This window comes from Scomber scombrus, chromosome 7, assembly GCF_963691925.1.
Source record: "Scomber scombrus chromosome 7, fScoSco1.1, whole genome shotgun sequence".
NCBI classification, from domain to species: Eukaryota; Metazoa; Chordata; class Actinopteri; order Scombriformes; family Scombridae; genus Scomber; species Scomber scombrus.
In genome coordinates, this window is record NC_084976.1 from 28,359,043 (window position 1) to 28,379,800 (window position 20,758).

The window sequence follows — 20,758 nt, forward strand, 5'->3', positions numbered from 1 at the left end:
AGAGTCAAACTGCTCCATAATTGGACAGTAACCAAGGAAACAAAGCTTGATACATTCTGATTTTGACTTTAAAAAAGCAAATAATAAAATAATAATTAAAATCAAAAATCTAATATTTCAAAGGGAGGCCAAAAAGAGAAATGTGATTATAATCTGTGAGTGTAAGAAAAAACATTTCCGACAGTGAACAACATCAAATAAACATTCTCTAATGTTTATAAGACGATCGTTCATGTAGGCCGACAAGTACAAGTTGCATTTATGTGCTGTGTTGTTGTCACTATCAATATCTCTCTCTCTCTCTCTCTCTCTCTCTCTCTCTCTCTCTCTCTCTCTCTCTCTCTCTCTCTCTCTCTCTCTCTTTAAGTCTTCCATGATGCTTTTCAGACATGGAAAACATCGCTGGGTTGATGTTAAAGTGACGACTGCTGCATTAATGTTACTCACAGCTTCATTCAGACAATAAAGAACCTCAATGTTCATGAGTGGGAGCAGCGAAAAGTTTAATATTAAAAAGAAATAAGACTCTCTAAGACCTCTCGCAGGCTGATGGAGTTTAAAACGAGCATTTTTTAACAATTTGACGCCATTTAAGTTTTAATTAATGACGACTGTGGAGCGGCCTCGTAGCTGAGTGGTTACAACACATGCTATATACCTGCAACGTAACTGATTTAAGACCTTTGTTGCATATCAGACGCCTTTTTCTCTCTCTCCCTTTGTTTCCTGTCAGCCTCTCTGCCACCAACTGTCCAATAAAGGCAAAAAAAAGCCCAATTAATGACGATTAAAGCCCAACGAGGGTCGATCACCTCCTCATCTCACTGATTCTAATCAACTCCATAATTAATTACTATATAATTCTGCTGTTTTATGTGATTTGAAGATATTTTGACACTTTTTAAAATCCCTGTTTATTCATATGCAGTGTGTGAATAATTTTATTAGATATTAACACTTTCATTCTTGCATTTCAAATGAGTAAAAGCTGAAAATATAAGCAGGGAGATGATGTGTTGTCTGATGATTGTCTCTGTGCAGACTGTCAACAGTGGTGAGATGACAGGAAATGATTATTTTTTGTACTGTTTTTGTGGCTGATCTGACATTATACGACCTTTAAATAGTCTCATTCACACAGTTTTGGTGCTTCGGTCAACACATTTGATCTTCTCAGCTTATAAGATGAGTGATAGATGTATTACAGTGATGTTACGATGTGCAGTTTAACTTGTTTTTGTGTGTATTTAACCTTTAGTTGCTGCAGATAATGTGATGCCATTCAATTCATAATTGTGTCCTTTTTAAAAATCTTGCAAAATCTGCAATATGTGTTATATCTTTCTTCATATTGTCCCTCATTTTCTCCTATATGTCCGTCTCCCATCATGCCTTGCTTGTAAAAAAAAAGAAAAAAAGAAAAAATTCAATAGACACATGCAGCAAAACTCACAACTCTCTCTCTCTTTCTCTCTTTTTCTGTTATAACAAAAGCTCACTCGCTCACTAACACTGGAAATTCCCATCTAATTGCCGCCCCCCCCCCCCCCCCCCCGACTCCCTCAATTTACCTCCTACTCACTCCCCCCCTCCCCTCCCCTCCCCTCCTTTGATTACCTCTCTGTATTTACAAAAATAATTTTCCACACTGACCTCTCTCTCCACTTTTTCCATCACTTTTCTCTCCCTGTTTTTTTTCCCCCTCTTGATGCTTCGCCTACAGAATAAATCAGAAGTCGAGAGTTCCTCGTTCTCCTCGTTCTCTCGCGGCGCTTTTTTCTTGTTTTTCTCGCATTTTTTTCGTTTAACTATTTTTCCGACACATCATCAGACACATAAACTAAAGAATGGAAACCTAAACTAAAATTTTGGACATAAACAAACCACAGAAAATGAATCCTTATGTGTTTAAAAAAATAAGATATTAACAATTTAAATGTTACAATAAATCAAGAAAATGAAATAAGAAATAAACTAAAAATCTAACTTTTGAAAAAAAACAACAACAAACTGACATCTGGAGCTGATTTGTGGTTTAATTAGGTATCAGATTAGTCAAGCTTGAGATGAAGTACATGAGCTGGATTGATTCCATATTGATTGTTGGTTGTAAAACTGATAAATAGCACACTAGCTGCCAGTAGACATGTAGTTAATCCTTGAGTTTATTGTTATTCATTGGCTGGATTTAACAGTGCAAATGAATGAGTTTCTTCCCCAAAATGCTGTCCAGGTTTCAGGCAGATTCAGCAGAAAAATATGAAAATATGAATGAATGAAACAATTTTACAGCTTCACACTACTCTGGACCTTTTAAGATGCCAGGAAACATAAAAGATTACATCAGTTTCTGTGAGAAAAATTGAATATTAAGTCGTTTTCTGCCTCTTTTTTTTTTTTTGGTTGGTGTATAAGATCTGTGTCAAACTGAAAGAAGCTTGTTCTCACTCTCGGGGGGGAATTCACTGCTGAGAAACTACACCACAAAACTGCCTCTTAACTCTTAACTTCCTGTATCACAGAATGAGACAGATTGACATTGATAACGTAACATCACTATTACTAAAGGTACAAAATGCAGATCATGCAAAATAACTCTAAATTTACCTCCCAGGACTCATGTCGGAAGGTAACGAATTCAACAAGGTTGGGCCTGTAGCCAGTGTAGCTTAAGGTGGAAACAGCTGAAACTCGACCACACGCTGCTCCAGACTACCTGGACTCACATAACGTCAGGGTCCATACTCCATACTCAGCATGGGCCAGTGTGCACCCATGCAAGGTGCCACGAATAAATAGCACAGCTCAGAGCTTAGAAATCCTTTTTTTTTCTCCTCCCTTTAATACAGCAACTTTACAGCCACTTAGCATCAAACTATCAGAGTCCAGAGTGGTTTTAAAGTCCAGGCCCATCTCTGGTGTAAGATGACCGGTTAGATAATGACAGGCATTACAGTACGTTTTTTTTTAATTTGTGAAATGCTTTTAGGATGTAAGAATTGTAGATTAAAGTTAGATGTTTTTTTTATGTAAAAGGTTGTCTGTCTGGATTTTTGTGGTTTATTGTTTTTGAGGATGTTTTGTGTAACTTTCTGTCTTTGTTTTTATGATGTTGAAAAACAAGTGTTCTCACTTTTTAACGTGTTATCCGTCTGATTCATTGTGTTCAACGTCCATAAATTTAAAAAAAAAAATCAAAGAATGCTTGCACGTGATTTCACCACCGCTCCGACAATCATCAGTATCAGCCTTCAGAAAGCCAAATGAGTCTGTCTGTTTGTGTTCTTTTCCTTCTCTAATGAAGAACGATGATCAGGAAAAGAAAACAAGCAACAGGAAGAAGAGGAGAAGAAGAGAGAGAGAAAGAGAGAGGGGGAGAGAGAGAGAGAGACAGGACCTCCCTCCCTCCCTCCCTCCCTCCTTCTCTCTCTCTCTCTCTCTTTGGTGACAGAGGGTCTGACCACATCACTCGCTGCCTACTGCTTCCTGCCAACGGACGACCCCGACACACACACACACACACACACACATGCACACACACATGCACACACACACACACAGCTGCAGATCTGTCCCACAGCTGTCGGACATGTTGATGCTTTTCAAACCAAGCAAGTCCTCCCTCTGCAAAACAACCAGAGACAGACAAGCAAGAGATGGAGTGAAAGAATGTGTGTGTGAGAGAGAGAGATGAAGAATATCGAGTTGTCTCCTTTTTTAAGAACACATACTGGTCCATTACACACACACACACACATAGACACACACACCTACTGAGTAATGAAGTTACTGCATATTCATATGCAGCTATTTTGCATAAACACGAAGCTTCAGAGGAAACGTAATGGTTGAAACTAATGCTGCTTTCAAGTGGGGTCGTGGTTTCCGTTTTCATGCAAAGAGCTCGTATGAACAACCCACTGATTTTTAAAGTCGTAAGTCTTTTAGTGTTTTAAGGAAATGGAAATTGACTTTTTTTTTCTCCCCTGAATGCAGAAAACATGAAATATATCTCCTTGCTTTTTGCACTAAGATCTGTCTGTCACAACTCTGAACACAACTCTTTGGGACGCTGTGCACGAAATAGGAAACACTTAATAAAACGTGTGATGTTCTGATAATCAAATAGAAATCAAACCGTATCGTGGGCGGCTGCTACAAAGACAGATGGAGTTATTTTCAGTCACCTGCGGAGGCGAAGGCCCTGTTGTGTCTCTCCATGTTTTGGTGTGAAGAGGGGAACTCCAGCTTGTAAATAACTCTAAACAACTATAAACTTTTTTAAAAAACGTCTAATTGTTAAAGAACTGGATGCGTTATACCGGCTGGAACGGCCTCACATTGAAAGTTAATTCTCGGATGAATCATGCAACAAATGCCGGATACGAGAATGAGAATATGAAACGTACATATGGAATACAAGGCCAAAATGTTTTCGTAAAATAAAAACGTAAAAAGTAGGTCAATGCTCCAAGGCGGCGTCCATATTTGTCATCAATTACATAGCAATGTCGTTCTGAAGGGTTAAGCTGCTCGACGTGCAGGTATATCACGTATCCGACTCATCGTTTTGGAAAACAAAAGTTCACAAAGTTCAAAAGTCAGAGGAGGTTTAGTTCAGCGTTACTGTGAGAAGCAGTAGTGTGATGTACTTACAGTTAAATGTTAAGTACATGTGTGTGGGAGGTTGGTTTTGTTTTGACTCCAACATGCTGTGAGTTCCCTTTTATAAACCTATATCCCAAAAATAATTGCTGCACTGCTCAAAACTTTCTTTACCCCATGACTGTTTCTGAACCTACGATGACTATGTTAAAGTTGGCGTTCGCACACAAATGATGCAACTCATTTCAGACAACATGTTCTTCCGTACGAGATCATTCCAGCTGGAAAGATCTGAAATGATCTAAAAACATGCGAGGGGTCACTCCCCACCTCTGGTTTCCTGTTGCACTCTCACTCATCTGGTCTCAGACTCGACTCTAAGGTTTTCTAACTTGAAGCACATTTTGTTTGTGGCTACGATAAAAATCAAACTGTTGTAGCGTCTGGCTCAACTCAGGATGAGGAAACTAGATGACCCGTCGTTACAGGCGTGTCTCAAAGCTTCTCTCACTCTTTCCAGAACTGAGTATTAAACTATGACCACTGACCCCCTCTGTGTGGCTTGACATGTTAAAATCAACCACTCTTGCAGGATAATCCACATCTCTAATATCCGTTTAATCAATATATGGCAACACACATAAGCTTAATGTGATTCTGTGTACCTCTTTGATTCTCTGAGGCTCTGCCAGTAGAAATGCAGGGTATTTATCCACATTCTGGCTAAAATATAGAGAGTAAAGGAGAGGATGTGGACAGTTTGATGACACTTCATCCAGATGGGAGCGCACCCAAGCTGCAGCCTCTGTGCTCCATGTGGAATCAGACTACAAAGTTTTTACATGCACCTTTCATACCCACAGGGGGGGGACTGTTTGATATTCAAACGATTGAATGGAGTGAGTGGAGGGTGGAGTTTTCCGTGAGTAGCACGACATTATAAGAATAACCATCTGAAAAACTTATTTTTTTTTGCAGTTGTGTAACTTTTCCCAAATAAATGCCAAATCTAAAAAATAGTTACAAGTGAAATCGGGACATTTTCAGATCGACAAACAGACAATGTAATAATGCCATCAAACTCAAATCGCATTAAATCTCCTTGTTTCTTTGTAAAGAGGGGAAGGTGGGGGGTAGCTTGGGGGCATATGTAAGGGTAGTTTTAACCCCCCCCCCCTCCCCTCCTCCTGTACACAAACAGCTCTGAAGTCACATTTAAATGTGACTTTTTGTTTCTGCAGTGGCTCTGCATGCATGCCTGCAGGAGACAGAGAGGAGAGACAAAAGAGGGCCGATGGACCTCCTGGGTCTCTGTTAGTTTAACAGAGGGCCTCTATCACACACACTCACACACACACACACACATATGCATGGACACACACTTTCTTCTTGCATAAACTTTCTACTCTGCAAAGGAGTTGTGGTCACAGAGTTCTGCTGGAATCGGCCCTGAGTCAGAGAGAGATAGTCTAAATAGGAGCTTACAGGGAGGAGAGGAGAGTCGGATAGAGGAGGGAGAGTGAAGGTGAGAGAGGAGAAAGGAGAGTTGGGGGAGGAAGTGGGGGTGGTTAGAGAAAGGAGATTGGATAGGTGAATGAGGTTTCGGGGGCTACAGGTGAGATTAGCACCGACTTCACATTCCTTTGAGAGAGAAGCGTTACATTTCCGTTCACTATGAGGCCAAACGTAAGTGGACACAGAAACACGACATGCATCTCTTTCAGGCTTTCCAGCAGATGTTGGAAACTGCACAGCTGTAGGGATTTTCTCCCATTTTAGCCACGTGAACATTAGCGAGATCCAACACTGACGCTGGGTGATGAGGTCTGGCTCGTAGCTCATCCCAAAGTTTCTTTACGGACTTGATTTTGCAAATGTGGGAATTATCATGTTGGAAAGAGACTTCCCCAAAGTGTTCCCACACAGAGCTGGAAACACACTGTTGTCTATCTGAAGCTTTCATTGCCAGTTATTATATCCGATTACTTTTTTAAATCATCGTTTTGGTTTATTAAATAATCCTAAAAACTGCTCGTCACTTTTTCCTAGAGCCTGATTCAAGAGTCCAAACTCAAGATATTCAAATTAAAATCAAGGAAAAGCAACAAAATTGAGAATCTGGCAGTATTTGCTTTTAAAAAAATGACTTAAACCTTGAGTTGATTTTCTGTCTAATCAATGAACTGACTAATCATTGCAGCTCTAAACTAATGATTCAAGTTCTTCTGGTTGAGCATACACAACTCAAAGGGTTTGATTCAACATTTACGTGTTTCAGTAGCCAAAACCAAACAACACATGTGACGCAGGATGTGGTCACAGTGTAAGGATTTCCAGAACCGGAAATAATGTTGAACACTGAACACAATCCAGGCGGCAATTATAATTCCTCCTAAACAAATTCAGCAGAGACTAAATAAGTAGTAATAGATATAAACATAATAGAAGATAGTGTTGCTTATCCTCTCATAGTCTGCAGTGTTTCTATTAGTTTACGTCATGTATGTCCCTGTGTGCTGCTGGAACAGGACACTGACCTGTATGAAGCCTTTTCTTTTTTTTGTCTCTCTTGAATAACAGATCTGGATCTCAGCGAGACGACCTGGTTAGATAACAGTTTAAAAAACAGGAAAGGTTTTTCTGCTGCGGTCGAGCCGCTCGAGATCAGCTTCAAAACAAACCCAAGTTCATCTCTCCGATTCAAATAAACCAACTGCAGTAGTTTGAATATGGGTGATTCAGCAGAAAAAAGGCGTGCATGTGTTCTCATTCTAAAAATTGAACGACTCTGGAGAGACGATTTAAAACACTGAATTCTTTGGATTTGGGAAACTGACCAGGCCAATAAAAACACAGATAACTGAGAAAAGGCCCGTAAAAGGAAGCAGAAGCACACTCTTTTCTTTCCTTTCTCCTTTCTTCTCTCTCCCCTTCTCACCTCCTCCTCCTCCTCCTCTTTCCTCTCCTTACGTTCTATCCCCCGTCCTCCCCTCCAGTCGTTCCCTGAGTCTCAAACATTTTAATTGTAGCCCACAGGCCATTTGATGCCTCACCAAATCACTGCGAAGAGATCAGCTACTGTCCATTTCCTTTGTGTGTGTGTGTGTGTGTGTGTGTGTGTGTGTGTGTGTGTGTGTGTGTGTGTGTGTGTCACCAAATGACGGTTATACTGTTGGCCAGCGGATAGAGGACCCTCTGTGTGTGTGTGTGTGTGTGTGTGGATTTAGGGAGTTAATCCCTGAATAGAGAAGCCATTAGGGAGAATTAGGCAGGTTAGACCCAACCATGATCCCCTTCTCTCTCTCTCTCTCTCTCTCTCTCTCTCTCTGTGTGTGTGTGTGTGTGTGTGTGTGTGTGTGTGTGTGTGTGTGTGTGTGTGTGTGTGAGGGTTTGTCACAAGCGCGTGGCATGCGTCGGGGTCGAGGTCCTGAAAAAGAAGGCATAGAGGTGCAGTGGAGGATGGAGGAGGAGGGGTGTGGTAGCCAACTCCCCTAATCTTGCCAATCCACCCCTGCTGTTTGAGCGCACACACACACACACACACACACACACACACACACGCACACACACACACACGTTGGTATATCTTCATCTTGACACTCGCTCAACAGATGGCTGTAGCAGAGAGGCCAAGGGTACCCAAACCAGACAGTCGTCCCCCAGCCTCCCCCCACCTCAGTGTCTACAGCTAATCACAGTGTCCTCTGCACGCAACCAAACACACTCCTCATTAAAGGCCTGACTACACACACACACACACACACACACACACACACACACATTGACGTCCGATGATTCTGCTCACACACAAATAATGTCCAATTATGACTTTTAAAAAACAACAACTTTAAAATAATGAATTCCTACAAGAACAAAATATGAATAACTCATGCCAACTACATGTATTGTTAGGACTGGTAAAGGATCACACTAGATAAGATGCAACTAGATGCAACAATTTCATATAAGACAACATCAGATTTTGTGTTTGCACCTGATAAAACATAAAAAGTCCAGCCTGTCCTCTCTGGTCTAGTTTGGTTGCTAACATTCCTGATAGCGCTAAATTTGTGTTAAATTGTTTGTTATATACATGCAACATGTTTGAATGGTGATTTTTGATTGTTTTTTTTAAATAAACACAGGTGAAATTTGTACATTAGCATACACAAAAATGTGTATCAGCTGCACAAGGATTTAAAAATGGTGCATTTTATTTCAAATTTTGTATAATGTGGGTCACACCTTAAATAATCCACCTTAAATAAATGTGTATAGGGTGTCTCTACAGCTCTCATGTAAAAATGGGTTAGAGTTGGGGTTGGTTAGGGTTAACAGTATGTAAGGGTTAAAACAATAAGGTTTATTCCTAAACTGTTAAACACCACAAAAGTGTATTCATGTATATTCTATATTGGACTTGTTTCACTCCCTAGTAAAGGCATCGACATTTTGCCCTAATTGATAGCACTCCCATGCCTGTATGTTAAATATGTACAACCAGCAGCCAATTAGTCTAGTTTAACCGTAAGACTGGAGGCAGCGGGATTTCTCCGGAGTTAAAAATGACGCTTATAATCATCTGAACTTAGTCTTGAAGACACTTTGGAGAAAGCCAGACGAGCCATTTCCTCTTGCATCCAGTCTTAATGCTAAGCTTAGCTAATCACCTCTCGGGTGCAGCTCAATACGTGATGCACTGACATGTGTTGAGTCGATCTTCTCATTGACATGTACACTGAAATCCCCCCCCCCCCCCCCCTACCGTCACTGATGATGGTAGCTGCTCTGACCAAATATTTGCAGAAAACACTTGGCTTTTCCAGCGTGGTGGGCGGTGCTTTACATGATGTTATGCTTTTATGGTAACATATATGTCAGTCTGTAGAGTTGTGTAACTACACTCTCCAAGCAGAAGTCTGTGACGTAAAACGTGACTCAATAAACGTGCGTTCACTAAATAAAGGCTTAAAAAAAAAAAAAAAAAAAATCTCTTTCTCTTCTCACTTTAGTAACTTCTCTTTTTTGTCTGGAAAATTTAGGGACAGTCCATTTATTACATCCTACAGTGTTACATCCGGAGTAAACATTCTTGGTTTATAAGAATACAATAAACAACCAGGCATAAACACAATAAAAAAAAAAAAATAGTTGAGCAGTGGCTGATAAACTCTCAGCGACTTCTCATTGTTTGTCCTTTTTATTTGTTATTTATTTCTCAGTCCCAGCAGAGCAGCTCGAGTCATGTGAGTCAATTTCACTGCAGCGTACGTCACTTTCAGCCAACAATGAGCGTCAGTGCTGAGACAAGCTGAAGAACCCTTTTAAGAAACAAAAATAAATCAACTTTTTATAAAGCACTTTAGTAAGAAAACAAGAGAACTCAGAGGCTTCCCGTACTTGCTCTCAGGTAGCCATTAAAAACTTAAGGACATAAACATGTTCCAGCTAAATTCCAGTAAACAGCGGAAACGTGTAATGAGTCACCACATGCAACAGCAGTGCGGAGATAACACACACACACACATGCACGCACGCACACACACACTACACACACACACTACACACACACACATGACTGATGTCAATGTTACCCCCTGTCCTGAGTTTCCATAATAACAAGCCTGAGGACAAACCACTCTGGTGCAACTATTGCTATACTTAAAAACTTCCAGTGTCTGTGGTTAAAACTAATTCAATTAATAGTGACTTCATTGTTCTTTATGGTGTTTTGTTTTTATCTCCCAGTGTATCAAACTCATATTCCTCTGACTTAATCCAGTAAATATTATTATTATTATTAGTTGTGTTTATTGTTTATGTCTTTATGTAGGTTATAATAGGCTTTTATACTATCCTTATAGGGGTTATGGTGTGTGTATGTGCTTATATAATAGTATATTTATGCATTAATTAATGTTTTATTGATGTTTTTTAGCTGATATTTGACTTTCAGAGCTTGAATGGTATATCGTGCCACTAACCCTTGATATGAACACAGATGATCTGGATATTTAATAAGAGTTAATGTATGGATTTGAAAGAAATGCATGTTTCTTTTTTTATTTATTTCTACATGCTAATATTTTTTATTTTACAGCTTTTCTCAACTGATGCATGTAAATGAGAAAAAATTAATGTTATATATATATAATATTTCATTATAGCTACATTAGTATATTATGTAACAAGGTACAAAGGTTTCAATTTCATATTTATTGTTGTTTTCCTCAGTTCGTTTAACTTTTATGCTTTTCTTTTATAAACTAGAAGTCTGAAATAAAGTGAAATTTAATGAATATTGAAACTGGAAATCTCATATATCTCCCAGTTTATTGTAACATAATAATATTCATATGCTTTATAATTATTTGGACCTTTTTTTGCTGTTTTACTTTATTTGTTTAAAGTACTTTTTAGTTACCATGGTGTTATTTTAATAGAGAGTTTTTCTTTAGCAATAAGCAGGAGGTATTTCTTTTAGTGGTCGTCCATTCATCCTTTCATTATACATTCATCGTCTCACCTGACGCGATCTGTTTAGACTTCCCTCTCTTCTCTGATCTCTCATCTCTCTCTCTATATATGATGTTGTGAATTTTCCAGGCATTTAAACGTTTTATTATAAATTACGACATAATGTCTCGACTGGATAAACGAGAAATGCAATCAGCGGCACGTGTCTCCACGTTTAGCGCAACTAACCAACCTGTTACTCTAAATACATTATCATGCAAATTACAGCTTAATAAAAAAAACACCCTAACAAATTCAGAGAGATAATATACTTCAGGTATTATAGGAATTACCTGTAATGCATGTTGCAATATAGGCACGTGCGTGTTAATTAAGTCGCATTTCAGAGCATTAAACGACCACAAACATAGAAGCTGAGTGTGTGCACGACTATTTTAGGATATAGCCAAATAAAAGTTGACATTAAAATACCAAAATACCATAAATTAAAACAAATACAGCTGCTTTAAATTCAACTAATCATTGGAGAAACACGCAGTGCTCATTGCTGACTATATGCGTTCAAATAAAACGCCCTCAAACCGATTATAAAGCCACAAAACTAACTTTAAAAAGTGAGGGGGGGAAAAATCATTGGAGCAACTCGTATCGTAGCTCCAGGTTGTCTCCCAACCCTCCCTTCCCCCCTCATCTCCCTTATTTGCCCCCCCCCCCCCCCCCCCCCCCCCCCCCGCTGGGTCTCACCTGCTCCTGGCTGCAGAAACCGGTGTTGTCCTCCTCTTCCTCCTCTTCCTCCTGCTGCAGCTCCTATTATAGATTGTATATAATATTCCTATAATACCGGAGCTGCTGTGCGTGTGTGTGTGTGTGCGCGTGCGGACTCACATACAGTGTGTGTGTCTGCAGGTATTTTCCCCTCTTCTTTAACCCCTCCCCCCTCCTCCTAACTCCTTTTTATCCTTCTTTCGCCATCCTCTTTTCTCACCCTTTTATTTCTCTTTAATCTCTTCCTTGATTCCCCCCTCCCCCACCTGTGTTACTCTAATTTCCCAGCCCAACTCCTTTCCTACTAATTTCCTCCCTTATTTCTCTCCTCCCTTCCTCTCATTCTCCTTCCCCACATAATTGCTCATATTTTCTTTCCTTTCTCTCTCCGGTTGGTTTTCTTTCTTTCTGCATGTCTTCCAACTTTCTGCTGTTCCTTTGCCCTCTTTCCCTTCCTTTCTTCCTTCCTTCTCTGGCATTCAATTGGTTTCACTTAATCATCGGTGCACTTTAAAAAATCAGAAATTGGGAAGTTGAAGAGAATACTTTGTCTTTATTTTAATGCACAAGTTAAATTATTTGCTCGTATTAATGCATTTAATAGAAGGACTTTCTTTGAATGCTTTTCATTTAGAGCATTAGGGTTTTTTTGGGGGGGGGGGAATCAACTCCAGGAGGCAATCAATTAGCAAATGTGAGCGTGATGTGTTGCAGGTTGCAGCTATGTTTGTTGGATTCAAACGGGTGTGTGTGTGTGTGCGTGTGTGTGTGTGTGTGTGCTTTCCTTAATGTGAACAAACACTTAATACACAAACTTCACGCTTGTTATCTGTCACACGTTATGTTAATTCGTGGTCACACCTCTGATAATAACTGTCCAATTAACACTTTCCACTTTCACTAATGTGATCAGCCTCAGCACACACACACACACACAAACACACACACACACACAGACACACACACACACACACACACGATTCCTCACAGCATGTGCAAGTCAAAGAGGGAGGAAAACCGTTGACGCATCGTCGACACTTTGCATCTCCAGACTCCTCAAGCCTGAAAAGACACACAGAGACCGTCTAACTTCTTGTTATCTGATCATCTGTGCTGAAGGACAGAAGTTCTCTAATTTCAGGGTTGAACTAACTTTCAGCCACATTCACAGATGCAGTGTAGCTTATATACCATATATGAATCTTTCTATAGAGTTATGATCTCTGTAAGGATTAAACTTTTGATTAAAGAGGAGCATTTAAAGCTCCAAAGCTCCAAAAATCCTAGTCTTTTGTGATGGATTTGCATGCTATTTTCTGTGTCCTTATTGATAATGGGACTGCTTTAATTCATTCATTCATTTTTCTAAACCGCTTATCCTCTATAGAGGGTTGCAGGTTGGGCGAGATGCTTTTAGATAGATAGACAGTCACTTTTGTGATCCCAATGAGAATTTTAGGTTTCCAGAAGCTCAATATAAGCATGAAAGTAATAAAGCAACAAACAATAAACAATAAAAAGACAGTGAAAAAAGACAAGAGCTGTAAGAGTAAATAAAACCAAAAGCAAGATTTAAAAAAAAAAAACAACCCATATGTAATGTCTAAAACTAAATAAGGATACTTAAACTGTTGTAAAAACACACAATCTAATAAAGTGCAAGTTAAAAAATAGAAAGGAGTGTTTAAAGCGCTGGTTCAAAAAGTGCAAATTCAATTAAACTATTTATGAACAGACCTTATGACCCTGTGACCTTATGACCTGCCCTGCCCTTCCCTTTTTATTCAGTTTACCAAAAAAAGTAGTTCACAGAAAATTATCCCTCAATTTTCAAACGTGATGCCGAAATCGACGAAGCGTTTTACATCCTACAGCGAATGTGTGTAAGCAGCTGCAAATGAACTCAAACACACACTTTTTTTTTTTTGCCTGCCAAATGAAGCAGAATGAAGTGAGACAATGACGAAAAGTGGGTCACCGTGAGGAGCCGGAGTACGCTCAACTGACAAAAGTGCAGCGCGACTCAATACCACAGACACAAAAACACATGAAACACACACATTAAACTAGTTAAAATCTACTTTTTCAATGCACACACACACAAAACTAGGAATATATAACATATTTCCCTTGAGCGTCCAAAACTCAGAACTAAACCAAGTAGGAAAAACTGAGCTATTATGAAACATATAGTAAAAAAATGATTATCAGATGAGACTGAAGCAGCTCAGTGCAGTCAGCTGTGATGCTTTAATTACATTATCTGTTGCTACAACCAGCACTTTAATTGTTTCTGAGTTCATAAACCAAAAATCAATAAATGGCTGAATGGCAGAACAGCAGGAGGTAGCTACTGTGTGTGTGTGTGTGTGTGTGTGTGTGTGTGTGTGTGTTTGTTAATGCAGCACTAAATCTTCCTTCATGCATGCATCTTTATTTCTTTATTTTAGTGTTTAATTTTATTTAGTTTCCTTGTTTTACGCTGTAATTAGTGTGTGTGTGTATGTGTGTGTGCATGTTTTTTTCCCCTCTTTGTGTGTGTGTCCAGATTGAGTGACTGGTCATTAGGGGGTTAAATGGGGTCTGTTGTCCGAGTGCTGTGCTGATTAAGCTGGACTGGTCGGGGCTGGTGGGCACCTGCCATAAGCAGCTTCAGCCTCATCCATCACCCGCTGACCTGGCCGCAGCCTGGCCCCCCTGGATACTTCAGATACCCCCCGGGCCAATTGGAGGCTCCTCCGGCCAGGAACTGACCACCACCATTACCCCCTTGGACCTAGAGCCAGGATGACCCACAGAGGCCCGTTCTCCTTTCTAACCCAGACCACACTCTGACCCTCCGAAACTGACCACTAAATAACCCCCTAAACACGTGGATAAATGTAGCTTCCAGCAGTCCGTCTTGACCCCAAAATGCTGACCAAGACTATACAACATCGGGCCATGCAGCGACCTCTCTAACTCTAAATCTAAAGCTGACCAATGCTATTATTATTAACCGCAAACTGAGAATTAAGTTCACCTTTAGATGCTCTTTCACTTCTCTAGACTCGAACCCTCCAAGCTGATCAAATAACTTCCCAATACACAGAGACATACAGGATACAGAAACCCCTTCTCAGATCATAGAGAAGAAGTCCTAAATGCAGCCCAAACTATATAAGCACTTTTTACCCCAACACACACACACAGAGCCATTTTCACTTTAAAAGCCCCATTTCTCTTTAATCTCAGTCCAAACCCTTGACCACTACTATAACTCTTCAAGAGTTGAAGCCACGCAGCATTGAGATGCCTACCAAAGCTTAAATCTTGACATCAGCACCAAAACGCTTAACCACAACCCTCTAGAAGTTGAGCTACACTAAGCTTAGAAATGACTTCTTCTCTCTAATGTTGGTTCCAATCTGTATTAATCTTGCTTTCTCTAACACTAAAATAATCATAGTGTATGTTAAATAAACATCTAAAAGGAGTCATAACCTCGTCTTTGCTCAAAGTTTGATCCAATTTTTAAAAACTTGACCATAGAAAAGCTTAGAAACAGATTCTTCAGTAATGCTCCAATCCCAGAAGCTAATCGATGTTTCAATATCTGCACTTAGTTTGACATCTTTTCCTGTTCTCCAAACTGTTGGTCCTCTGGGGTTTACAAGCTGGACCCAACCTCCCCTGATTCTGACATCAGAAAGATGTGGAGGAAGATCACACAAGTACTTTGTTTGAAGCACACTGACGCCTTCACCACCATAAATCCAGCCTATTTGGAGCCACAGTGACAGTCAGAAGTCCCTCTCAAAGCTCCGAGCCTAAACACTGACCGCAGCTATGAATCTAAAGAACCTGAACTAAACAAAACACTGAAACATCTTCTCCTTCCTGACCTCTTCTTTCCAACCTTAATACAAACTATAAATGACCGGTGCCTTAACTTCCAAATCTGGAGCCAAGTTGACCCCTTTAAAGCACCTCAAACCTCGGTTCAAACCTGGGTCCTTTGCCCCTCGCCTCAAGCCCCTAAGCCTATCACTGGCGTAACCCCGGTGACCCCGGGCCGAACTGCCCCTCGGAGGCCTTAATGGCCAAAATGCTGACCACGACTGTAACCTTCGAGACCCGGGCCCAAACTGAATGTCGGCCTCTTGCCCGAGCTAAGATACGCAAAGTGACCATAATCATACAATGCTGAGATAAACATTCATATCATGGACCAGCAGGGCATTTTTAACTATTTGCTGAGATTGCTTTGCAGTATAAAGGAAGATTTTATTTTCCTATATTTTCTTCAAAACATTTCGGAAAAGAGAGAAAGAGGGTTAACGCAGATGGATAACGTCTTTGTGTGATAATTTGGCTTAGATGTTTAACTTTCTCACAGCTCCAAATTAGTTCATTTCATTATTCAAATGTGTCCTTTTACTAATTGTTTTTGCAGCAGGTACTTCAGCCACCTGAACACTGTAACTGTAACTCATGGTAGCATCATTTCAATAAAGGCCTCAAGCTTATATTCAAACTACTCTTTCTTACAAAGCCTCAACCAGACAAAACAGACTCAAAGCACTCACCTTTATCCAGACTTTAAGCCAAAATCAATAAATATAATCAGCGGCGTGTCGTCCGCAGCCCCAGCTGTCAGCTATACATCACAATCAGATTAATAACCTGATTAATTACAATACATCTAAATTAAACTCTGCTCGTGTTTTCATTTTGTAATTAGGACAAAGACGACGGGAGGTCTCGCCGAAAACATAACTAGCAGGAGGTGAAAGTCGACTTGTGTTGACAAAGACTGGACGTCACAGTAGGAGGTTTCTGCTTCATAACAATAACTGGTGACAATAACCAGGGGGAACCAGGAGGGAGTTTAGGGTCTCTGAAGGTGAACACGTAAACTATTTGAGGGGCTTTGGGGGTGGATCCATAAAAAGTGGAGTCATAATAGTCTTTACAAAACCAACCAGTGTATAAGTCACAGTCTATTTTGGGGGGTTTCATATTGGGAAAAACACTTTTCTATTAAAGGCTGGTTTATTTGAATGCACCAGCAGATATTCATTTATAAACACGTGTGTTTATACTCCAAAACTTTCTCAATTTACTTTTATTTGAAATGCAATAAAACACACATATTAGACCTGAAACAGTGTGTCGGTTTGATGGTTAATGGTCCGGTAATGATTTGCTTAATTGAACTGGAGCGGTATATTAACCCAGACTGGGTTTGGGTTAGGCTGAGTTTCAATTAAACCATTTAACCCTCCTGTTGTCCTCGAGTCAAGGAAGGAAGGGAGGAAGAAGGAAGGAAAGGAGGGAGGAAGGAAGATGGAAGGAAAGGAGGGAGGAAGGAAGAAGGGAAGGAAAGGAGGGAGGAAGGAAGAAGGGAAGGAAAGAAGGAAGGGAGCATGGAAAGGGAGGAAGGACAGAGGAAAGAAGGAAGGAAGGAAGGCAGGAGGGAGGGAGGAAAGAAGGACAGAGGAAAGAAGGAATGGGGATGGAAATAAAGAAAGAAGGAGGGAGGGAGGAAAGGAAGGAAGGAAAGGAAGGAAAGAAGGAAGGAAGGGGGATGGTAGGGGGGACGAAAGAAAGGAAGGAAGGACAGAAGGATGGAGGAAGGAAAGAAGGAAGGGAGGAAAGAGAGAAGGCGGGAGGGAGGAAGGACAGACGGAAGGAAGGAAGGGAGGAAAGAAGGGACAGTCAAAACAGACAGGGTCAATTTGACCCGAGAGGACAACACAAAGGTTTAAAAGGACACAATAACTTTACATATTTGATACAGTGTGTACCTGTGTGTTTACTCGAGTCTATTTTCATTAGCTGCCGAAACAGCTGGAGTGTGCAGCGCTTTATAGGAAGTGTGGATGCTCACATCATTATGTTTAAAGTTATAGTTATTGTTACAGTTATCATTCTTAGTGTGGACGGCCTTTAACATACCTGTAATCATATCCAACCTCTCTGTATTTCACAGGTGTATAAGACGCACCCCACTTTTAAATGAAAAAATACTGCGTTAAAAGTGCGTCTTATACACCGGGTTTTACGGTAAATTATTTTTCTTCTTTCTAAATTTCTTCTCCTTTGGTTGTGGATGTAAGTGTATGTGTGTCTGAGAGCTATCCGAACATAGGGCAAGGGTTTAACTGGTTCATTGAGACTGTTTGAGATCTGAGAGGAGGTCAATTCACACACACACACACACACACACACACACATACAGTACGTGCTGCCTGCGATCTCTTATCAGCATGCGGAGGGGCTGCAGTGTTTCTCGTAACATTACCCAGTGACCTGCTAGCCTTGAAAAGTGAAATGGATTTACTGCTCTTCTGTTTTCAGCCTTTCCCTCTCTCCGGTTGCCTGGATTGCTTCATTGTTGTTATCCTCAGCTTTTATTACAGCTATAAGTGATTGTGTGTGTGTGTGTGTGTGTGTAGTAAAATATACAATGCTGTTACTTGCCATTATGGGTTCTTCAAGGCCTGTGGTGACATTTATATACGTGTAATAAGAGTTTGAGCCCCAAAAGGACCAAAGACCAGAGATGTCTGAGTTAAGTAACTTTAACAAGTCATTTTTAACTAATGCATGCGAGTGAATGGATCAACGAATGTTTGTGATAGAGTGCTGGAATGTGCTTTCTACTACTGTTCTTCTTCTGCTGGGTTTAAAAAATGCGGCTTATTTTGGCACCACATCCCGCTTTCAGTATACCCAATCAGCACCGAGTACACCTCAAGCCCCACCCAGGAGTTTTTCGGGGCTGCTCGGAGTATGTACACCCGAGGCAGGGATTCAATTAGCCCCCGTAAAAGTTCCGGGACATTGTCCTTTTAGGGGAGGTTCCTGCTATGGAGACACACGTAAAATGACCCTTTAAGTTCCTGCAGTGGAAACGGGGCTTGTGTGTTCAGATAGAATATGAAGAGAATTAAAGATCAATATCAATCAGTAGAAAGACACATGTTGACATGAATTTGCACAAACTAATGCACATACATCCCAAAGGCTTTAATGACCTGCCTCATAAACATACAGAGACGAGAGGGGAAAGAGGAGAGACTGGAGAGATGTAACGTTTGGGGCAAATAAACACAACGATCCAACGATGAAACTCAGGCGAATCCTCTGTCTGAACCCTCTTGTCTAAATGGTGTATTACAGTAAGTCGAATCTGTCATTCATTATTATTTTCATGAGGGTAATTGTAATGAGTTGTTGTACTCTTTCTAGTGAGACGAGAAACTCCCGACCTTTATCTCATAGTGTTTTAACAATGCAAACTGTGCTTTTTACTGCCACTAAAAATAAATAAACGTTTTTTTAAAAAGACATTTTACCTGCTGAAATTAACCAGGTAATGGAGTTTTTTTAATACTAACCATGATGAATGCAAGCAACACACATCCGGCTGTTGTCAGATCAGTTTCACTTGGGTTATGTTTCTTTTATGTTCGGGTCAATCTCAGCAAGACTCACAATTCCTTTTCAGGCTGGGTAATTTTAGAGCTTCAACACACTCTGCCTCCACAGTTATGTAGCCTGTCGTCGCTGTCACTCACAGACCCTTTAACACACACACACACACACACACTCACAGTCACACGAACACAAGTACATAAACTAGCCACACATACTGGTTAAAGGTCTCACAAACCCTTCGTTCTTTATCTCCTCTTAGTTAAAGTCACAGCTTTTCAAGGACAAGAAAGAGAAAGGAGGTAAAAGATAACAGTGACACATATTCTGCAACAAAACAGCACTGTGCTTATGTATGTGTGTGCGTGTGTGTGTGTGTGTGTGTGTGTGTGTGTGTGTGTGTGTGTGTGTGTGTGTGTGTGTGTGTGTGTGTGTGTGTGTGACATGAAGTGGGGCACTTCTCAGCACAAAGCCACTGATCTATGGTTCATTTGTCTACCTGTGTGTGTAGACAAGTATTCACACACGTGCACACACACACACACACACACACACACACACACACACACACACACACACACACACACAAACTTATACAGTATCACAGGAATATAAGGTGACACTTAAACGAACACAATACACCAGGACACAGTTCATACAGTAAATACCTTCACACATAAGTGACCTAACAAGGATCACAGATTGTGTAACTCTCCTGTAAAAGTGAAATATATATGCTAATAATTTGTTTTTCCAAATGCTTTTAGCAGGAAATATAATTTGCTGACTGAATATATAGTAATTTAACCAAGACCGCAGTTTTTCCTTAACCTTAAGCAAGTGCTTTGGTAGCCTAGAAATGGGAGCGTGTCTATGTTCCCACGTTTCTAAGAAATGATTTAAATTTAGGCCCTATGTTCCCATGTTTCTAAGAAATTATTCAAATTTAGGCCCTATGTTCCCACAGCTCTATGTTCCCACGTTTCTAAGAAATTATTCAAATTTAGGCCCTATGTTCCCACAGCTCTATGTTCCCACGTTTCTAAGAAATTATTCAAATTTAGGCCCTATGTTCCCACAGCACCTATGTTCCCACGTTTCTAAGAAATTATTCAAATTTAGGCCCTATGTTCCCACAGCCCTATGTTCCCACGTTTCTAAGAAATTATTACAATTTAGGCCCTACGTTCCCACAGCTCTATGTTCCCACGTTTCTAAGAAATTATTCAAATTTAGGCCCTATGTTCCCACAGCTCTATGTTCCCACAGCACCTATGTTCCCACAGCCCTATGTTCCCACAGCTCTATGTTCCCACGTTTCTAAGAGATTATTACAATTTAGGCCCTATGTTCCCACAGCTCTATGTTCCCACAGCACCTATGTTCCCACAGCACCTATGTTCCCACAGCTCTATGTTCCCACAGCACCTATGTTCCCACAGCCCTATGTTCCCACGTTTCTAAGAGATTATTACAATTTAGGCCCTAT